The sequence below is a fragment of the Triturus cristatus genome, chromosome 4_2 (assembly GCF_964204655.1).
Source record: "Triturus cristatus chromosome 4_2, aTriCri1.1, whole genome shotgun sequence".
Lineage (NCBI taxonomy): Eukaryota > Metazoa > Chordata > Amphibia > Caudata > Salamandridae > Triturus > Triturus cristatus.
Genome location: NC_140586.1, coordinates 928,802,492 through 928,815,388, shown reverse-complemented (window position 1 = coordinate 928,815,388; position 12,897 = coordinate 928,802,492). Strand labels below are relative to the sequence as shown.

Below are 12,897 nucleotides of genomic sequence, written 5' to 3'. Positions count from 1 at the left end.
AACAACCGGTGCTTCTGTCCCGCCAGCAGTGCCTGCTCCTGGTAACATAGTGCTAATCCATCTTCTGAGACAGAATCGCAATAATGGAGGCCAATACGGCAATACAGCTACATACTGTCTCCTCTGCCATACTATTATTGTTGCGGGAGAAACAGATATGACCATCCGTCACAAGCCTGCCATGGCTCACCAGTCTCCTCCCCAACAGACTTAGTGTTTTTTTCCCTGTGTTGTCCTCCTGTTTCCTGTTGAGAGGATGGTTTTGGTTGAGCATGTTCACCTTGTAAAAAATGTAAACTACCACAAAAATTCTTCAAAACAAAAAAGAAGAAAACAAAGGTATTTTCATAACCAAATGTCTCAAAAGACAAAGACCTTCTACCGATATTAATCATATTTTTTCAGGTATCAGAAATAATAAATTGTATTTAATATGGAGATAAACGGTAAGAGTGAGGCAAGTTAAACGTGTGCCTTATGTTGGCTTCATAGTAGATGGTAAGTTAATAGTAGACTACAACACTGATATCTGATTGCATTTAATAAACTTAACACAAAGTCAATCCATTATTGTTCTCCTTGTATGTGTTTTCAGACAAAACTAGCATTTCTGTTACACTACTATGCTATTATTTAGAACGATTACAGTTTAAGATGATCAAATGGTAACAATCATCATATATTTTCCTTACAGAGTCGCGGTTGCCACCATGTAGTCATAGTAAGGTCAGAGTTTCCATAGGAATAGCGTTTTTTGTTTTGCTAATAACTTTTGCGCCGTTTGATAAATCTTCATGACACTTCCCAAACAAATGTTCTTCCACCTCAGGTGCTCCCTGAAAAAATTCAGGTTGATCCGATGTCATCAGTGATGTCATGTAACATGTCATGAGTGATGTAATATGTGAGGTCGTAAGCAGTGCATAGGAGTGTGACAAGTTATAGTTAGCTCTGTAAATTATAACTTGTGCAATTCAGTGTATTTTGTTTTTTTTAAAACATTTCTTTTTGTATCATTACAAGGCTGAATTAGAACGTCCTTTTAGCCTTTGGTTTATTCATCCAATTTCTATTTTTTGGGGGGGGGGGGGGGCTTTCACAGCGTAATTTTATTATTGGCAGCCACAAGGGACACCAGTAATATACAGTAATTGACAATAGTATTGATCTCAACATTTTCAGAATTGCTATAACATAGTTTGTGAAATAAACATATTTGACTATAACTTTTTAAAAAAAACAATAGTGCCATATTAATCTTGCAGAGAAAACAAGTAGGTCTGGGATATATAGGTCCGAGCCATCCATTTTGAAAACAAATATAATCAACATACTAATCACAGCACAATATGATCATCCCGGCAATTCCTCGATAGCAGAAATGGAAGGAATAGGTCCTCTGTTCTCCGCCCTCCTCTTCCATATTTTAGAATGGTTCTGGGGACACCCCCTTGCCTTGAAAACGGGTATTTCCAGACCCATAGAAAAATCTAGGCCTTTTTCCCATATTGCAACAGATGGCGGAGACTCATCCTTCCACTCCCTGGCAATATCGCGTTTAGCCAAAGTGAGGCCAAGAAATAACAGGTGGCGCTTGTATCTATTGCCGCCCAATCCCTCAGTGATGTGAAGCATGGCCAATGGTGGTGACAATAGGATATCCCATCCTAGGACTTCCGATAGACATGTGGTCACCCCTCTCCAAAACCTAAATCAAAAAATACATGACAGAATTCAAAATATAAATTCAGTCAAAAATGAACAATGGTGTATGGTACACACTTCACAAAACACCACTACTGATCACAGAATATTATAAATCTGCCTATTGAACATTCTTAATAAACTCTCTGCCTGTATACAATATACAATATATATCAAGAATTGTTTGTTTCCTCATGCTTTTGTTCTTAGTGATATACTTTTATGAGTGGAATATTAAGAATGTTCAATAGGCAGATTTATAATATTCTGTGATCAGTAGTGGTGTTTTGTGAAGTGTGTACCATACGCCATTGCCATTGTTCATTTTTGACTGAATTTATATTTTGAATTCTGTCATGTATTTTTTGATTGATTTTTTGATTATGTATTATTTGCTTTACAGCCCTGATGATGTCCCAGATGGGGACGAAACGCGTCGGCTGTTTACTGTAATAACTTAATGACGAAGTTGACTGAAATGATGAAATAATCGAATAAAAGACAAAGAATCAGACTTTACTCTACTGGAAGAGTTTTTTGGGGGGGACAATACTCAGGATTATACAATATATTTTGTTGTTAAATCATTGTATTATTTATATGCTCCTTCTTGTATTGAAATGCCTTTTCAATATCTGCGAGGAGGAGTGCAGTCGGTCCCTCAAGTCGGTCCACAGCAACGATGGCATTATGCGCACAACGAATACTATGCCGTGTGGCACAACTGGGCATAAAGCCGGCTTGGATGGATCAGGTCTGTAATATGTGGAACCAAGTGATTAGTGCTTCGACATTAAGCAGAGATCGGGCGATATGACGAATAGTGTTCCGGCGGACGGCCCAGCTTTAAAAAACAACTATCTCCGCATGTCTCCAGTCGGGTGGAAGTCAGCCATCCTCCACCGCGGCATTGAGAGCCGCGAGATATGGTTCCATCAATTGAGACTGGTTTTTGGGGAGGAACGCGCATGGGAAGCCATTTGGGCGGGTGCCCTGCCCGAGCGCATATCCATTAACACTTTTTGCAACTCCTCAACCGACAGTGGGGCGTCGAGGACCTCTCGTATGGTGTCAGGGAAAGTCCGCGGGGGGAGGTCTTCAATGAACTTGTGATTGGTTTCCTCGGGTAGGGTCTCCCGGGGGGGCATATAAATCTGTAAAGTACCTGTCAAAGCCAGCTGCAATTTGCGATGGGTCCGTGAGTGTATTCCTGTCTAGGCCACGTATACCTGGGAGGGTCTGCGTGCGTAGCGTCTACTGACACAAGCGGTGTAGTAGGGCGCTAGATTTGTCGCCCCACTGGTAAATCCGGCTATGGGTAGCGAGCCAGTAGAGTCTAGCTTCATCCAGCAGCTCACTGGCATATGTTTGCTGTGTACTAAGCAGCTGTCTGCGCACAGCGCCCCCATCTTCCTCTCTGCTTCTGCGCTCTAAGTCAATCAGCTGGGCTTCAGTCTGTAATAGCTTCTCACGGCGCTGTTGACACCTCGCAGCGCAAAAAGCAATGTCCACTCCCCCCTAAGTGTGGGTTTCATTGCTTCCCTTAGGGTTGTCGGGGATTCATAGTGCCTGTATTATGTGAATAATAGTCGGTGATGGATGTGTGGATATGTAGCCTATATTGCTCGTCCTGCAGCAGCCAAGGGGAGAGCCGCTATCATACTGTGGAGAGCCTAGGGTCTACAGACAATTGTAGAGATACTGGCGAATGATCAGATAGGTCCTGGGGCAGGATCTCGGCAGACTTTAGTCGGTGTGTGTGGGTTGCGGATATAAATATGTAGTCTATGAGGGAGAAGGACTCATGCACCCCAGAGAAGTACGTGTATTTGTGTCCCATGGGGTGCAACGCCCTGCAGGAGTCCACCCATCCCCTAAATCAAGAGCAGCAGTCTGGATTCTCGGACCGCAGTCAGTCGCCACTTACTGCGCCATCTGTCTCTCGATGGGTAAATTACATCATTGCAGTCTCCTCCCACTATCGTCAGGCCAGGTGGGATCTCGGTCCAGAGCGTTGTCAAATGCTCCACGAGGTTCCACGCGAGGGGGGGCAAATATACTTCCTAGAACAAGGGGTTCCCCATATAATGTGCCAGAGATTACTATGAATCTGCCCTGTGGGTCGGACCACGTCTTGCAGTGAAAAAATCAAACGCTGCGGTAGATGAGGATCGCTACACCTCGGGAGCCCCTAGTGAACCCAGAATGAAAGGTTTGAACTAATCCAAATCTTGCCATGCATGGTGTCTTAGTGCCCAATAAATGGGTCTCTTGCAGGAGTAGGACTTCAGCTCTATAGCGTGTGGCCTGTCAGAGCACGGCGACCGCTTAATCTTATCTAGGAGGCAACGGATGTTCCAACTAAGGTTCTGAAGTTCACGACTTCCGGATCTCATGGAGTTAGATGTCGTGTTAAGGTTTTGTTTTTAAAGTAAGCTAAAATCGTAGCCCTTAACCTAACAATAACATCACTTTCACCTGTTGTTTTCAGTAATATATACAGTTTTGACCACCATTACAGGTTAATCTTGCTTTAAAATTCACTAATATGTCAAAATCTCAATGACTGGACCAACACCCAATATTTCTATGACCCACAAGGGATGTTTGCATAACTGCAAATATCACCCTTATTTTTGTTTTGAAAAGTTGACAGTTATAATATTAAATTATACTTATAGTGGTTGTACAGTTGAAGGGCCCTGGCTAATAGCCCTGTGCTGCCCCGCTCCTGATTTCACCATTTCAGAATGAGCCAGCAGATATGTCCTCCTATGACATGAAATATTGGTATTATGCCCCTTAACTCTGCTCAAAATGGGGTTTCACCAAATGTACCTCCTTTTAAAGTGTGTCTCAACCATCCCCATTTCCAGGCACATCAAGACCGGAAATCTTTGGTAGTAGATCTTACGCCCATGATACTCACCTTACTCTTTCAAGGGGAAAGCAGGAAGTTGACCCTTCCTTTAACTCTTGAAGCACCTTATGGTCCCTTGGCACAGCCCTGCGGGCTCAACATTCATGAGGTCACACCTACGAAACAAACAACAAAATACGTTACATACCACAAATTGCTTCTTTAACAAAAGAGAGCCACCTATCTTCGGCTACAATAAGTATCACATCTTACTACGCTGATTCTTCTAGAACTGAAGACTAGTACCAAAACCCCCTTGGGTCAGATGACCACAGGACAGAGCTTTGAAACACTAAAGTACCAGCCCAACTTTGCATTATCTGGGGACAGCAAGTATGGTTTTTGGGGTACTAGAACTACGGCAAATATCTCTGTATCAAAAGGAGTCTAGAAAATATGAAAAAACTCCACCTTAACCCCACAAGATCATGACCCATATGCAAACCAACCACATCCAACTCTGTTCTACAGTCAGGCTCCCATGTCCAATCAATTTGCTAATTTACAACCTATACAAAAAGGAGCGCACAGTTCATTAATTCTTCACAAGCAAGATGCTTATTCATAGTCCATTTAACATTGTTCATTCAAAGAAAGTTCGAAGGGAGTCTTTGTATATTTCCAATTTCCTTGTTTATTATGTGATCCATTATTCACCAAGAACAAATCATTACAATCAATCCACCCAACGCGATTTGTCCAATGTGGACATCTTCAGGACTCAGTAATTCATGAAAATCACATGTTCTCTGGTGTTGATTAGTCTCTGGCCTTTGAGTCCTGTATTTAGGTACTCATCTGCAACCTCCGCATTCCCTGATATCGTGCTGGAGCGGGTTATGAAAATTTTGTATACCCACCCCATTTTGCATGTTTATTAATTAGATTAATTAATTAATTATAATTGAATTAATGGATTGAAGTAGCAATAACTAATGAACCTTATTAATGACTGAAATACACGTGGGATTTGCATCTGCATGGCTTAATTAAAACGTGAACTAAATTCCGTACGCATACTAATCATAGATAATTAGAATATTGCATGATATATGTTGCTTTTGTGATGTATTGTGATTCGTGCTTTATTTAGTAAGTATAAACCGCATTAAGTGTTGCTATTGCTAGATAAATACATACACATATGGGTATTAGCGAGGGAATAACATTTGATTAGTCATTTTTATGTATTAATTACGTTTTTGTGTTTCTTTGCTTAAATTGACCATTTTGGCCTATCGAAAGATGGCTGCCTTTGGTGCCTAACCCGACTGCCAACGCTGAACAAGGCTTGGGTGAAGTGCGCCTGCGCTAAGATGAGCAACAGTGGCCTCGTCCTGACCCCAGGCAAGCTGTACTTATCAAGGTCGCACTGGGAAAAGTGCCAACCCTACAGACAAAAGAATTTCTTTAAAAACCGGAACCAGCAAGTATGCGGACACCATGGACTAAACCTTATGAGAACTTTGTAGGACGACCCCTGACCAGCCAATCAGAACAGTTTAAAACTCATTTTTGTTACATTTTGTTATTGAAATTAATATGAAAACCCATAGAATAGAGAGGTGGAGACCGCGCTTTTCGATTTCCTGATGTTATGCTGACGGAGAGGACGGTGACACTGCAGGACAGCTGTTTGCCTGAATCTTTGACGGACTGAATTAATGCCCAAACTCCTGATGAACTGAACCTACTAAATTGATGGGCATAGATTTGCGAGACTGCCAGATTTGACATAGAGGACGACTTTAGCCAGAATAGGTAAATATGAATGGCAACTTGATCAAATGAATGATTTGATTTGCAATATTAATATAAATTTGAATATCTACAGAAATGAGTCGGGTTGTTTATTCATTGAAATGTGTTAATGAAAAGGTTAATTAGAGAATTAGAAGGTCACTTAAACCTGCAACTAACTGATCCGTCCCATTTATGAGAGGAATACCAAAAGGTGAAATTCAGGGCCTAATGAGTATTAGAAGGTTGTGTGGATTTGTTGCTCATTAGGGTAGAAGTGGTATTTTTCCCCCTCATTTCCAGCGCTTCGAAGGATAATCGCCTCTCGCACGGACTGATGGTGAGTGAATGTTGGTTTTATGGGCCCCACCAGCGAATGTATGGATAGTGTGTGTATGTGAGATCTTTTGGTCCGTGACGGTAGGGAGGGATTTTGCACTCCGCGCTGGAGCAGTTTTTCTGGTAGCAAGATGATGGTTGTTATTGTTTGGTTTAGTGATTATTGCTTGTACATTGCTTATTGATTTTGGTTATTCATTGGTATTGATTTATGTACTAACACTCTATGTTGAGTTGCGTTGAGTTTAATGTTGTTGGTACAGCTTCTGGGATGTAGGAAGTCGGAAGTTTGTAACGGTTCCGTAGTAGAGCAGAGGTAAGCGCTGCTCTTGGGAAAGACGGAATTGTTGTAGCCCTGTAGGTACACAGGGGAAACGTGTGACAATTGAAGTTGCACGGAGCATTGTCTGGGTTCGATTCGGTGACATCGCCGTGTGTTGCCATTAGAGACATTTTCTGTGTGAGAGAAGTGTGTATGATAGCGAAGGTTACCTGTGAAGTTCTGGTCTTAGGTACCAGGGATCCAACTGACATTCCGATAACGCTTATGACTGGAAAGGTAATAGGTACTCTCTGAGCTTGTTAGAAGGACAAAGGAGAGGTAAGCGCTGCTTTGTTAACGTATGTCATAATTCTTTAGTAGAACAGACTGTTCGCTGTTCTCGGGAAAGACAGGATTCTGTGTGAATGTATTACATTTTTCTTGTGTGAACGAGTGCGAATGTAAAGGCATTTGGGTTGATTGCGAAACTCTAGGTTTATTTCTCAGGAGCATTGGGTCTACAAATATGTGTCTTAAACACTAGAGAAACAATTAGCTAATGCTTGTTAGAAGGGTGAAGTAGAGGGATGTGCTACTTTATCAATGGGAGTAATGATTCTATAGTAGGGCAGAGGTAAGCGCTGCTCTCGGGAAAGACGGAATTCTCGTCTTTTGCTGTTCTTTGGCTAGCGAAGCGGACAATGGAGATGTCCCTATGTTGTTACTAACAGAAGTGTAGAAATGTAGAAATTGAAACAAGAACTTATTGAGCAGCGTTGTAAAGGAGGGGTAGACAGAAGCAGGAGCAGGAGCAGGAGCTGCCGCAGCGGCTGTTGACGTCAGAACGACCGTGCTGGGATTGGATAGTCGGTCAGAACTGTGAAACGCCCCGAATTGATGAGTTAGTGTATGCCGCGCTAGGATTGGAGGAAACAGGGTGACGTAGACGCTCCTTATTGGTGCGTTAGTGTGAGTCGCGCTAGGATTTGAGGACTGTGACAGTGACGTGGATGCTCTGGATTGGTGCGTTAGTGTGAAGTGCGTGATTCGATAGATTAGCGGTACAGTTGTCAAGAGGGACTAGCATTGTGCGAAAGGGAAGAAAATGTATTACGACCCACCAGAAAAGGAGAAGAAAACTTGGTTAGGGAGAATCAAGAAGTGGTTTAAGAAGGATAAACCAGTTAAGACTAGGGAAGGACAGTTACTTCCTCCACCGAAAACCCCTGCATCCTTTATGATTGCGAAATATGGGTATCATACTTGTATTTGGTTAGATAACTGGGTGAGATACACAAAGGACGATGGAGTATTAGCTTTCCCAGAGCATGGTTCATTTAATTTGGCTGTTTTAAGAAATTTGATGGAAAGGATGATGAATTTGGAACCAAGACCTAGACCGACACAGTTTGAGGCTTTGACGGAATGGGAAGACGAAATGCATGAACAAGAGAGACAAAGAAGTGGTAGAGGATATAGGTACTGGTTTGGAAGACCATATGGACACGAAACGCATAGCGATCGAATGAAAAGCTGGCGAGATGCGAGTATGACTGAGGGTGTGTTCCCTGTAGGAACTGTAGGAGAGAATGAAGGTCGAAAGTGTGCAGAAAAGAGGCATAATTTGGAGTCGAGAGGGTATGGAGCGAATGAGTCTGAGGATGATGTTCTTGATGATATGTTCTATAAAACTCCACCACCGTATCGACCAGAACCAGAAATGTTAACTCCAAGTGCCCCAATGAGAGAAACGATGCGAATTATAAAATCGGAACCAGAATCCCTAAGTTTGAGTAAAAACAGTGGTACCAGGGAAGTAGAAAAGAGACCGGAAGGACGAACAGATGGAGAAAATTCTGTAGAATTAGCGAAAACAACTCTGGAATTAACTGAGAAAATAAGAGAATTGACTAAGAATCTAGAAGCAGTAACTGTTCCAATAACGATAGGTCCAGTAATGCCTATTTTTGAAAAACAGAAGGACAGTGAGCATTGTTTGACAGTCCCGTACAGAAATAGTAACCCTGTAGAACAACCAAGGGTAAGTCAGAATGAGAATCCATGGAGGCAAACTATGAGTGTAATGGAACCAAATTTTACAAATAATCCATTTGTAGATCAGAATTGTGCAGAGAGACGTATGACAATGATAGAAACAGTGTCAGAAACACAAAAAGATTTTGGACACAGAAGTATAGAAAAACCAGTAGGACCATCAACAGACGAGTTAAGTGAATGGTTGAGAAGCTTGCAGAGGAAAGACAAAGAATCCCAATCAATTGATGTGGTCAAGTTACGAATGGTATTGGAAGAATTGATCGTAGGGACTATCCCGACAGAAAAATTGAAAACCTATCAGGATGAAGAACTATTATTTTTGTGCAAAAGTGTGACCTGGAGAGCGAAAAACTTGCATGAAAAGGTTAGAAGAAGTAGCAAATGAAATGGGTATTGATATTGAAAAGGTAAAAGCCTTACAGAAACCATATCGAGTAGAATTTACTGAAAAGGTCATTGAGAATATGAACACCACAGGACGAATAGGTCAAATTAAGGACATAATCATTTGGCTGAGAAAATGGGGAGACGTGGATAAATGGAGAAGCAGGTGGTATAGAAAACGCGATGATGCCTCAGATAAGACATTTTCAGCCTTTCCTGTAAGAGAAAAGGAGAAGGTAGTGACTGAGTGCCCTATGAGAGAGATTCCAGGAGGAGGATATGTACATGTCCCATGGACGAGACAGGATATTTTGTCTTTTACGAATGATTTCCCTCGACTACGCAAAAAGCCTGTCGAGTGGTACAGGCAGGTAGACAGATTTGTGAAATTGTCTAAAGTACTATGGATCGATTTGAATAGTCTATTTGACATAATAGTACCAGCAGATCTATGGTCAGAGTGCAAGCTGATGATAAATTGGCCAACCAAGGAATATCCAAGGGATCCTAAAACAGGAGCACCAGACCCCGAGGTAATGAAGAAATATGAGCAGGTTATGGTATTTCTGAAAAATAAAGTGCCCCCTAAAGAAACAGACTGGGTAAAAATTGATCGAACACACCAGGAAAGTAAAGAGTCAGTACATGCATACTACGAGAGGCTAATACAAGCTTTTAAGCAGTTTAGTGGAGATGAGAATCTGAGTGAAAAGGATTTGAGCCATTTTGTATACAGATTTGTATATGGTTTACGACCAGAAATTGATAAGATGATTAAACAGCATACGGTAGATTGGCAAAACAAGAAAATAGATGAAGTATTGAGACATGCTAAATACTTCAGTGATGAAATTGAAGAAAAACAGCAGAAGGTAAAGGAGAAGGCAATGTGGGCACAGGTAAAGGTAGCGGAGAGACAGGAAGCACAATTGGTAGAACAAGCAGAGACAAAGACAATATTTAGTAATGGGAAGTACAAAGGGAATATTGAAGAAGCTAAAAAGAAGTTCCCGTGTCATAATTGCGGCAGGATAGGGCATTGGAAATCTGAGTGTAAGTTTCCCCCGAGTACTAACAATGAAAATCCATCATTGAACCCACAGGTGCAGCATGAGGTGAGTGGTCAACTGTAGCAAGTTGTTTCCCCACAGAATCAGGTGCCAAAACCGCCTTTTCCACAGAGCAGAAACACACAGAAGTATAGTAGTGAATCTGGATTCTACAATGAAGAACAGGTAAATAAGCTGCCATGCGCTAGTGCTGTCTCGCAGTATTGGCTGCAACGCGATGAGAGTGACGCAGAAGAGAGCAATTGACGGTGCCGAAGGGAGGAAGAAGAGTGCGTACTTGGCGCAACTCTAGAGGTAGACCAGACAGGACCTTTTGTAGATGGGAGGGTTAATGATGAAAATATTACTTTCCTAGTGGATACTGGTGCTACTCGATCAACTGTTAGATCAGCTGATGTTAAGAATCTTCCTCTCTCGGATGAAACGATCCAAGTAGTTGGTGTGTCCAACAGGTAAATTAAGACCTATCTTACAGAACCAGTGAAAGTCAGCATAGGGAAATTTTCAGAAATGCACCGCTTTGTGGTGTGTGACTCCAGTCCTGTGAATTTATTAGGTAGGGACCTGTTGTGCAAAATGAATTGCACCATATTTTGTACTCCGGATGGAATAGCTTTTGAAACACCAGATGATGATGTATTGTATAAGATGACCCTAGCTAACAGAGAAAGTGAAGTTACTGAAACATATGCTGTATTCAACCCTGATGAATTACCAAAAGAACTGAGAAACTCTGTAAAGGCAAAAGTTTGGGATTTCACTGGAGAACATGTAGGACTAATGAGAAATGTAGATCCAGTTAAAATAACTGTAAAAGAAGGAGTAACATATCCAAATGTTCCACAGTATAGATTGACACCTGAAATAATTGAAGGTGTAACTCCTGTGATAGAGAAAATGATCAGGCAAGGAATTGTGAGAGAAATAATGAGTAGTCCATGTAATTCACCGATAATGGGACTGAAAAAGCCTAATGGGAAATTCAGGATAGTGCAAGATCTGAGAAAGGTGAATACAATTGTGGTATCATGTTGTCCCATTGTACCAAATCCATCAGTGATTTTATATCAGATTCCCACGCCTTCTCAGCATCTAACAGGGCCACCCGACCCGTGACCCAGTCGCCTGCGCCTAATCTAGAAGAGATATAACCCGACTAACATGATCTGTGGTGCCTCGTCCCGCAATAAAACCGTGCTGACGTGGTGAGACTATTGACACAATAATTTTCGAGATTCTCACAGCAAGAATTTTTGAGTAGATTTTGCTGTCTGCATTAATTAAAGAAATAGGCCGATATGAACCTAGTTGGAGCCCGTCTTTCCCTTTTTTCTTAAAAACCATAATAGTCGTTTTGGACCAAGACTCCGGCGGAAAGCCGTTAAAAGCATATTGCAACAGCTTCAACAGCTCTAACCCCAACTCGCCCCAGAACCTCCTATATAACTCCAAGGGTATTCGATCCGTACCCATCGCCTTGCCACAGGGGAGTGAAAAAATAGCGGTCTGAACTTCTTCTAACGTTATTGGAGCCACCAAACTATTTCTCTGTTCTTCTGACAGAGAGGTAGAATCAATCCCTGCTAAAAAGCTCTCCGCCTTTTCAGTGCCCTCATTGCGATACAAATTCTCATAAAATACTTGAAAGGCTTTCCTCACACCAATTGGTGTTGTCTGAATTGTTCCCTGCATATCTTTAATCTTCAAGATTTTATTCTGAGCCTCCCTTTGTCGAAGTCGATTGGCTAAAACCTTGCCAGACTGCTCACCATGCTCATAACATTCCCTTTTGTGGATCTGAAACTTAGCAGCCACCTCCTCAGCAAACTGTTGATATACAACTGACCTATGAATGGCTAATTTTCTCAGTATCTCCGATAAATCCCGTCCTTCTTTAATATATTTATCCAGCTCACATTCAGTATTGTTTAGGTCCTTTATACGTTTATCTAGAACCGATTTATTATTCTTACGCTTATAAGCGGCGAAACTAAGGGTCTCCCCCCTAAGTCCCGCCTTAAATGCATCCCAAACGGTTCCTACAGAGGCAGTGTTCCTATTTATCTCAAAAAAACTGGAAATCCAGACCTTAATATGGCTACAATACTCCGGATCCAGCAGTACTTTCCTGTCAAAAGTCCACTCAAAATTTCGCGGGGTACCTATATCAAACTCAATTTTTAAGACTACAGGGTTATGGTCGGATATAAACCTAGGCAGTGTAAAAACCCTCGCATTTCCAAGCAGGGAATATGAGACAAAAAAATAGTCCAGCCGAACCAATTTTTTATGAGGGGCTGAAAAATACGTATACCCCGGTTGATTAGCATTTAATTCAATCCAGGCATCAGCTAATCCTTGATCCAAAACTAAGCTGCGCAAACTTCTAAAAACTCTAGGTTTCCTGCCATAATAAGCCG

The 12,897-nt window shown here is 41.7% G+C and overlaps 1 protein-coding gene across 2 annotated transcripts in view; it reads right to left on the bottom strand.

The window, feature by feature from the left end:
- Positions 1 to 12,897, bottom strand: part of LOC146835436 (NACHT, LRR and PYD domains-containing protein 3-like) — a 368,932-nt gene that overhangs the window by 337,324 nt on the left and 18,711 nt on the right. For both annotated transcript variants that reach the window (XR_014960731.1, XM_085602993.1), the window contains exon 2: positions 4,634 to 4,740. The gene's annotated coding sequence lies outside the window, so the exon portion shown is untranslated. The remainder of the gene's footprint in view (positions 1 to 4,633; positions 4,741 to 12,897) is intronic.